A 9,233-nucleotide genomic window follows, 5' to 3' on the forward strand; every position below is an offset into this window, starting at 1 on the left:
TTTTTTTTTTAATACTATGAATTGCAAATCCAATACTTTTTTTTTTCTTTTTCTTTTGATTTCTTCTTTTTTTTGTTCTTTGATTTGTTTTTTTTTTCTCGTTTTTCTTTTCTCTTTTTGTTTTTTTTTTCTTAAAAACCTTTTCCAGAAATGCAAAACTTGAAAACAAAAATGGAATAGAAATAGATGAGTAGGAAGAAGATGATAGAATGAAACGAAATGAAAGTTGAAATAGATAAAGGATAGATAAAACCTAGATTAGAGTCGAGCTCTGATACCAACTGATGCGGAACCGAGGACCTTTGCTCTAACTAGGCGGGTGGAGATCGGACCTCTAACCAACCGGTAGGAATCAACCTTGGCACAAGTCTAAAGACTGCCACGACCTAGACCTAACGCCGTGATTAGCAACCTTGGTATGCGAAGGCGCCACAAACGGTTATGACTGTCCGTTTGATAAGCCGGGTGAACGCCACGGATAGAAATCCGATAAGTTCAAAACAGTTCACAAAGAACTAAAAGAGAATACTCTCACAAGTTTGATTGATGAAATCTGTGTTTACAAATGAGTTTAGTTCACCTATTTATAGGAGAACCAAGATAATACCAAAAGACATAAGAAAACTACAATAAGTGTTAGTCTTCCTAAAACTTTGGAATTATTGGAAAAACAAAGCCATAATTGTGTTGGACTTTGACTTGAGTAGATTGGAAGCAACATTAAAGGCTTGAAGACTTGAATTTACAGAATTTGTTTGTGGCGCCTTCGCATACCAAGGTTGCTAATCACGGCGTTAGGTCTAGGTCGCGGCAGTGCACAAGTCTAAAGACTGCCGCGACCTAGACCTAACGCCGTGATTAGCAACCTTGGTATGCGAAGGCGCCACAAACAAATTCTGTAAATTCAAGTCTTCAAGCCTTTAATGTACATGATGGATCCAATTGCCGAGGCATATGGAATCCTACTCATGCTCTCTTGCTCATCCTGTGTCTTTGGACACTGAGTCTTGCTAAGAGCCACGTCATGTCCCATTGGCAAGGCACCCCTCTTGATGCGGAACCGAGGACCTTTGCTCTAACTAGGCGGGTGGAGACTCATGTCCGTGTGACAATCTCATGCGGGATGTACGACAACAAAGTATGGACTTTGGTCGACTCATTCGATGGTATTAAGACCATTGGATGTAAGTGGGTTTTCAAGAAGAAAACCGACATGGATGGCATCGTGCATACCTATAAGGCACGACTCGTCGCGAAAGGGTTTCGGCAGATTCATGGTATAGACTATGATGAAACCTTTTCACCAGTTGTGATGCTTAAATCCATACGGATTGTGCTGGCTATAGTTGCGTATTATGACTATGAGATATGGCATATGGACGTCAAGACCGCATTCCTTAACGGGAATTTGCTCGAGGATGTGTACATGACACAACCCGAGGGTTTTGTCGATCCTAAGAGTCCGAGGAAGGTGTGTAAGCTTCAGAGATCCATTTATGGACTGAAGCAGGCTTCGAGGAGCTGGAATCTTCGATTTGACGAGGCAGTCAAAACGTTTGGCTTCCTGCAAAACGAAGATGAGCCATGTGTTTACAAGAAGGTCAGTGGGAGCGCAGTGGTCTTCCTTGTACTTTATGTGGATGATATATTGCTCATCGGAAATGACATTCCTACCTTGCAAGGAGTAAAATCCTGGCTAGGATCGGTCTTTTCGATGAAGGACTTAGGAGAAGCCGCCTATATTCTAGGAATCAAGATCTATAGAGATAGATCGAGAAGGCTTCTTGGTCTAAGTCAGAGTACATACATTGACAAGGTCTTGAATCGGTTCAAGATGCAAGACTCCAAGAGGGGTGCCTTGCCAATGGGACATGATGTGGCTCTTAGCAAGACTCAGTGTCCAAGGACACAGGATGAGCAAGAGCGCATGAGTAGGATTCCATATGCCTCGGCAATTGGATCCATCATGTACGCCATGTTATGTACTCGTCCGGATGTATCATATGCATTGAGTATGACTAGTAGATATCAGTCTACACCAGGTGAGGCTCACTGGATTGCGGTCAAGAACATCCTTAAGTACTTGAGAAGGACTAAGGATTTGTTCTTGGTATATGGCGGATTGGAAGACGAGCTCGCTATAAAGGGTTATACCGATGCTAGTTTCCAAACCGACAGAGATGACTTCAGATCGCAGTCAGGTTACGTTTTCTGTCTAAACGGTGGGGCTATTAGTTGGAAGAGTTCCAAACAGCCAACCGTTGCAGATTCGACTACAGAAGCCGAGTACATAGCAGCATCGGATGCAGCTAAAGAAGCTGTTTGGATCAGGAAATTTGTGGGAGACCTGGGGGTCATTCCTAGCGTTGCAGATCCCATTGACTTGTATTGTGACAACAATGGTGCGATCGCACAAGCAAAGGAACCCCGGTCACACCAGAGATCCAAACACATACTCAGGCGATTTCACTTGATTAGGGAAATCATCGACAGAGGAGACGTGAAAATAAGTAGAGTGTCGACAGATGATAATATTGCCGACCCGTTGACGAAGCCTCTCCCTTCGTCAAAGCATGATGGTCATGTTGTGGGTATGGGGATTAGATGCTTGTAGGATAGATCATAGAGCATAGTGGGAGATTGTTGGTTGTGATGCTCTAGGATGATCCGTGATATGACATTTTGACTATGTATTGATTCATTGGTTTATGAATGCATTACTTTTCCCGTTATATGATTAGCATGTTTGTTATATTACGGTAAATATCCTTGAATCATTGCAGATGATTCTAAATTCCCTGGTCAGTTATCATTGTGGGAACAATGATGAATTAAGACCAGCATGATGTGTGATAGATGATTATGATCATATGCATTAGATGCAAGTCACAATCATGGGTTCTCGTTTGGAACGAGTTACTTGATGACCCGCATGAGATTGTCACATGGACATGAGTCATGACTTGAATCTCATACATCGGTTCGTTCTTGGATCCTCAGACCTGAGATGTCTAGAGTATCTGATATGAGGAGTGACGTGTCTTGACTGCGTCAAACGTCGTCTTTAACCGGATGATCATAACGGCGTTGCTCAGATACGTTCTCGAATCATATGCAGATAGTAGACATGCAATACGGGACTTGTCACCTCCTACGCAGGAGAGATGTCGCTGGGCCCCTCGTGGAAATCGAACTGTGAAAATGCGTGGTCACGCTATAGATGAATGTACATCTATTTTATCAGTCGGTTTGCCTAGACGAGTAAGGGTTGAACTTGAAGGGTGGCTCATACCATGCCCTTGTTCAACATACGACATCGTGAGACAAAGGATCAGAACTCGAACTATGAATGGCTCCCGAAACAAAGAGATGAACGAAGGATAGATAGGAGATTCGGACAAACCGAATCGATCCTCGGACAAACCAAGGATGAATCTCGAACAAACCAAGGAAGAAGCTCGGACAAACCCAACTAGAAAACTCAACACAAAGGTGGAGAGAATTCTGAAAATAAGACAGATTGAATAATGATCAAAAGGTGATTACAACATGAGTTCTACATGATTTAAATGGAAAATAACAACAACTAGAAATTAAATGCAACTCTTCATACAAAGCTGCAGAATTCTCGCCATTAATGAGGTAGGTGGGAGGCTACTAGCTGTTGGAGAAGTTAGCTTGCCCTCCAAGAAGCTTCCTTTGAGTGTTGTCTTGAGTTTGAAGCAATCTATTCTTGACAAGTGAGGATAAGCCGAGTCTTGCCCTTTCCGAAGGAAAATGGGCACGCATCTCCGGCGTTTGGCTCGTTCACAACATAAGACACGAAGGCATTGAATTGTTGTCGAAGTGCTCGTGTCTTGGATCGTGTAAGGGGTGGATCCATTCGAACCGGAATGGGAATGTTCGCCGGTTTGAGTGCAGCCACATTTGGTTCCTTGCTCGTCATTTGGTTAGGCAGTTCTTCATTTTCCGGTTCAGCTCCTAGCTCCGGTTCAACTCCTAGCTCCGAGTATGCTCCCTCGTCCAAGCTCCTATCCGTTATGTCGTCTATGGTCTGGATGTCCTCATCATTCCCTCCCTCTTGAGAGGATTTCGTCCTCGAAATGTCATCACCTGCGTCAAAAGGAAGAAGATCAGTCACATTAAAAGAGTTAGACACATTATAATCATCGGGTAGCTCCAATTGATAAGCATTATCGTTAATTCGTTTAATCACTCGAAAAGGGCCGTCGCCTCTAGGTGCTAATTTGGATTTGCGTTTATCCTGGAAACATTCGGATCTAAAATGCAACCAAACCCAATTGCCTTCCTTGAATGTCAGCGTCTTTGGCCTTTGTTGGCTTGACGGGCGTATTGCTCGGTTCGACGAGCGATGTTGTCGCGGACCTTTTGGTGAAGTTTCTTGACGAACTCCGCTTTCTTGTCACCATCAAGATTGGTTAGCTCATGGTCCGGTAGTGCTAGAAGGTCCAAAGGCGTAATCGGGTTGAAACCATAAACGATTTCAAACGGCGAGTGTCTTGTTGCGGAATGGACAACCCGGTTGTAGGAAACTCAATGTGAGGTAGACACTCGACCCAATTACCTAAGTTCTTATCGATGGTAGTGTTGGTTTAGTACCTATGATGTACTGTTATGCGAGCTTTATTATGATCCAGTTGATGTATTGACACTTTCTATGGTTTTATGGATTAGTGTTTGATTCATTACGTATTGTGCATGCTTTAATATGTTGTGAAATCCATGTATTGTTATGAACAATATTAAACTCCCTAGTCATGTGTCATTGTGGGAATAATGATATACTAAGACTAGTATGATGTGTGATTGATGATCATATAGATGATCATAGGTATTGGATACGATCACAGTCATAGGTATTCGTTGGAGAACGGAATACTGGAATGACCCGCATGAGATTGTCACATGGACTAGAGTCATGACTTGAATCTCAAATGGCGGTTCCATGATTGGATCCTACGACGTGAGATATCTACGAAATCCAACATGAGGAGTTGCGTGCTTTGAATACGTCAAACGTCCTGCGTAACAGGAGGACTATAAAGGCATGTATCAGGTACGAAACAAATCATGTGCTGGATTGTAGATAGTCAAGACGGAATTTGTACCTCTCGTAAAAGAGATAGATATCGCTGGGCCCCTCGTGTGAGCGAGACTGTAGGAATGTGTGGCCGCACTATAGACGAGCGTCGTCTATTTCAGACAGTCGAACTCAGTGAACGAGAAAGCAATTGAATCAGATAAGGTGGCGTGTCCATACCTTATGTTCGACATATGATATCGCGATACAAAAGGATCATCAGCCGGAATCATCTCTGGCGTTCGTAAAGATCACGAACAAACTCTATTCGAGATAGGTAGTCATAGTGTCTTCTAGAGACCGCCTATGACTTGTATACCCGAAATAGAGATTTCGGGTTATACTGCTATATCGAATGAGCCTACACGCAGGGAAGGACAAATGCACGAGAGAAAACGACGAAAAACCGAGACGGAAGAGTCTGGAACGGACGGACCAGAAGGGCGGACTGGACGGTCCGCCTGGTCCAGACCCGACGCTCCAGAACGCAGTCCGTCCGTTCTAGAAGGTCTGGAACGGACGGTCCGTTCAGGCAGACCGTCCGTTCTGGCTTGCTGGAACGGACGGTCCACGTGCTTTCCTGGACCGTCCATTCCGGGCTTCGTGTTTTTCCGAAATTAAACCGAAATTAGGGTTAAATCACTTTATAAGCAGGAGATAAAACCCTAATGAAGGGTGGCCGACTTTAGAAACAGATTTTTGGTGAGATCCAAGAGGTTGAGAGTGTGATCGAAGTCTCGTTTTCTCGAAGCAAAAAAGCGAATATCAGATTTGGGTCCTAGCAGACAAGTTCCAACCGTTGGAATCCATCCCGAGGTGTGGATACGTGTAGAGGGCGAGGTAATCTTCCTCCCTTTCGTGATCGGACGAGTTCTTCAGTTGATCCAGGCCCCGGATCGATTGAGGTAAGCGTTCTAACGTTTCTACGACTCATAGCAGCATGGTTCTAGGGTTTTAATAATTTTTGTTTTACATCCGCTGCGCAAACCCTAGAATCGATCTCTTAGGAATAAAATTCGCTCTAGAGATCCCAGGAAATACATCAGTGGTATCAGAGCCTGGTTGCTCTGTTTTGATTTCTTAGAACCCGATCACGCACGTTTTAGGATTTTAATTGTTTGAATCCATGTTTGCTTTGATTTCTATGCATGTTTGATGATTGAATCTAGTGTAGGTTGCATGTTTCATGTTACATAGAGTGCAGGAGTTCGAATTTTGGGTGTACAGAAGAATTCAGATCAGTTTCGGGTCTGATCGGGGCCGAGAACACCGGAGAACGTGATCTGATCACGTAGACGAACCCACGGTCCGTTCTGGGTAAGCCAGATCGGACGGTCCAGGGGTGGCGGACTGCACAGATAAGAAAGGATGGTCCGCACTGGACCGTCCGTTCCGTCTGCTGCGGACCGTCCGTTCCGGCTTGTCTCGGGGTGGAACGTCCGTTCTGACTTCTGAAGTCAAGACCGCCCGTTCTGCCAAGCCTGGAACGTCCGGTCTGCATCCATAACGAATGGTCCGAGGTCCAGATTCTGAAATTTTTCGTTTTCTAAGTCCGATTATGCAATCATTGCTTAATCTGATCAACTGTAACTCAAATAGCATGATTCATTCGTATGGATGGTTAATGAATGCATGTAACTTGATCAAGATATGGGATATGCTTGATTGAGTGGGAGCTTCGAGATTGGGATTACATAATCGAATGGATGGTCTATTCGGATTATGTTAATCATTGCATAGAAACCGGTTAGATCTAGACGAGTAAAGCACTTGTCAAGGCCTCGATCGTACGTGTCATGGGCCACGCCAAAGCTGGGTGTGCCGTGTTATCTTGGTGAGGCAAGATGGAGAAATGGTGGTTCCCATAGCTTGAAAATAGATGCTTGATCTAGTGTGGTTTCGAAAATCCCTTTTTCATATAATGCTAAGTATGTACCTCCCATTGCTAGAGCGTCTGTCAAGGCATCGATCATCCGTAACACGGTGTTGGGTTTCCTGGGATATCTAGAGCGAATCCCATTCCTAAGAGACCGATTCTAGGGTTTGCGCGGCGGAAGTAAAACAAAAATTTTATAGAACCCTAGAACCATGCTGCTATTGAATCGTAGAAACGTTATAACGCTTACCTCAATCGATCCGGGGCCTGTATCAATCGAAGAACACGTCTGATCACGAAAGGCAGGAAGAATACCTCGCCCTCTACACGTATCCACACTTCAGGATGGATTCCAACGCTTGGAACTTGTCTGCTAGGACTCGAATCCGCTATTCGATTTGTGCTTCGAGAAAAACGGACTTTGATCACACTCTCAACCTTTTGGATCTCACCAAAAACTGCTAAAAGTGTTCTAAAGTCGGCTCACCTTATTAGAGTTTTTAATCTCCCTTTTATAAAGTGATTTAACCCTAATCCGGTTTAATTTCGAAAAAATTGAAGCCCAGAACGGACAGTCGAGAAATGCACGTGGACCGTCCGTTCCAGCACGTAGAACGGACGGTCTGCTCACGTGGACCGTCCATTCCAGACTTTCTGGAATGGACAGTCCGTTCTGGACCGTCGGGTCTGGCACGGCGGACCGTCTGTTCTGGACTTCTGGTCCGTCCGTTCTAGACTCTTCCGTCTTGGTTTTTCCGTCGTTTTCTCGTGCGTTTTGTCCTTCCCTGCGTGTGTGACCCTATAAGCTCATTCGATATAGCAGTATAGTCCGAAATCTCTATTCCGGATATACAAGTCATAGGCGGTCTCTAGCAAGACACTATGACTACCTATCTCGAATAGAGTTTGTTCATGATCATACGAACTCCAGTGATGATTCCGGCTGATGATCCTTTTGTATCGCGATATCATATGTCGAACATAAGGCATGGACAAGCCACCTTATCTGATTCGACTGCTTTCTCGTTCACTGAGTTCGACTGTCTGAAATAGACGACGTTCGTCTATAGTGCGACCACACATTTCTACAGTCTCGCTCACACGAGGGGCCCAGCGATATCTCTCTCTTTTACGAGAGGTACAAATCCCGTCTTGACTATCTACAATCCAGCACATGATTCGTTTCGTACCTGATACACGCCTTTATAATCCTCCTGTTACGCAGGACGTTAGACGTATTCAAAGCACGCAACTCCTCATGTTGGATTCCGTAGATATCTCAGGTCTTAGGATCCAATCATGGAACCGCCATATGAGATTCAAGTCATGACGCTAGTCCATGTGACAATCTCATGCGGGTCAATCCAGTATTTCGTTCTTCAACGAATACCTATGACAATGATCGTATCCAATACCTATGATCATCGCTATGATCATCAATCACACATCATACTAGTCTTTTTATGTCATCATTCCCATAATGACACAAGACTAGGGAGTTTAGTATCATTCATAATGATACATGGATTTCATAACAGATCTAGTATGCAAGAACATGTAATGAATCAAATACTCTTATAAAACCATAGAAAGTATCAATACATCGAATGTATCTAAAGAAAGCTCATAAACAGTACATCATAGAGCACTAAACCAACAATCTCCCACGTGCTCTAATCATGAACTGCTAAACATCTAATGCCCATATCCCTAACATGACCCTCATGCTTCGACGAAAGGAGAGGCTTCGTCAACGGATCGACAATGTTGTCATATGTCGACACTCTGCAAATGTGCACGTCTCCTCTGTCTATAATCTCCCTGATAGGGTGAAATCGTCTGAGTATGTGTTTGGATCGTTGATGGGATCTGGGTTCTTTCGCTTGTGCGATCACTCCATTGTTGTCACAATACAGAACAATGGGGCTATCAGCACTCGGAATGACACCCAAGTCGCCAACAAACTTCCTGATCCAAACAGCTTCCTTTGCTGCGTCCGACGCTGCAATATACTCAGCTTCTGTAGTATAATCTGCAACGGTCGCCTGCTTGGAACTCTTCCAGCTAACAGCGCCTCAGTTCAAGCAGAAAACATAGCCAAACTGCGATCTGTAGTCATCTGGGTCTGACTGGTAACTAGCATCGGTGTAACCTCTTACAGCGAGCTTGTCTTCCGACCCACTGTATACCAAGAATACATCCTTAGTCCTTCTCAAGTACTTCAGGATGTTCTTGACGGCGATCCAGTGCGACTCA

Source organism: Tarenaya hassleriana, unplaced genomic scaffold (genome assembly GCF_000463585.1).
Source record: "Tarenaya hassleriana unplaced genomic scaffold, ASM46358v1 Cleome114, whole genome shotgun sequence".
NCBI lineage: Eukaryota > Viridiplantae > Streptophyta > Magnoliopsida > Brassicales > Cleomaceae > Tarenaya > Tarenaya hassleriana.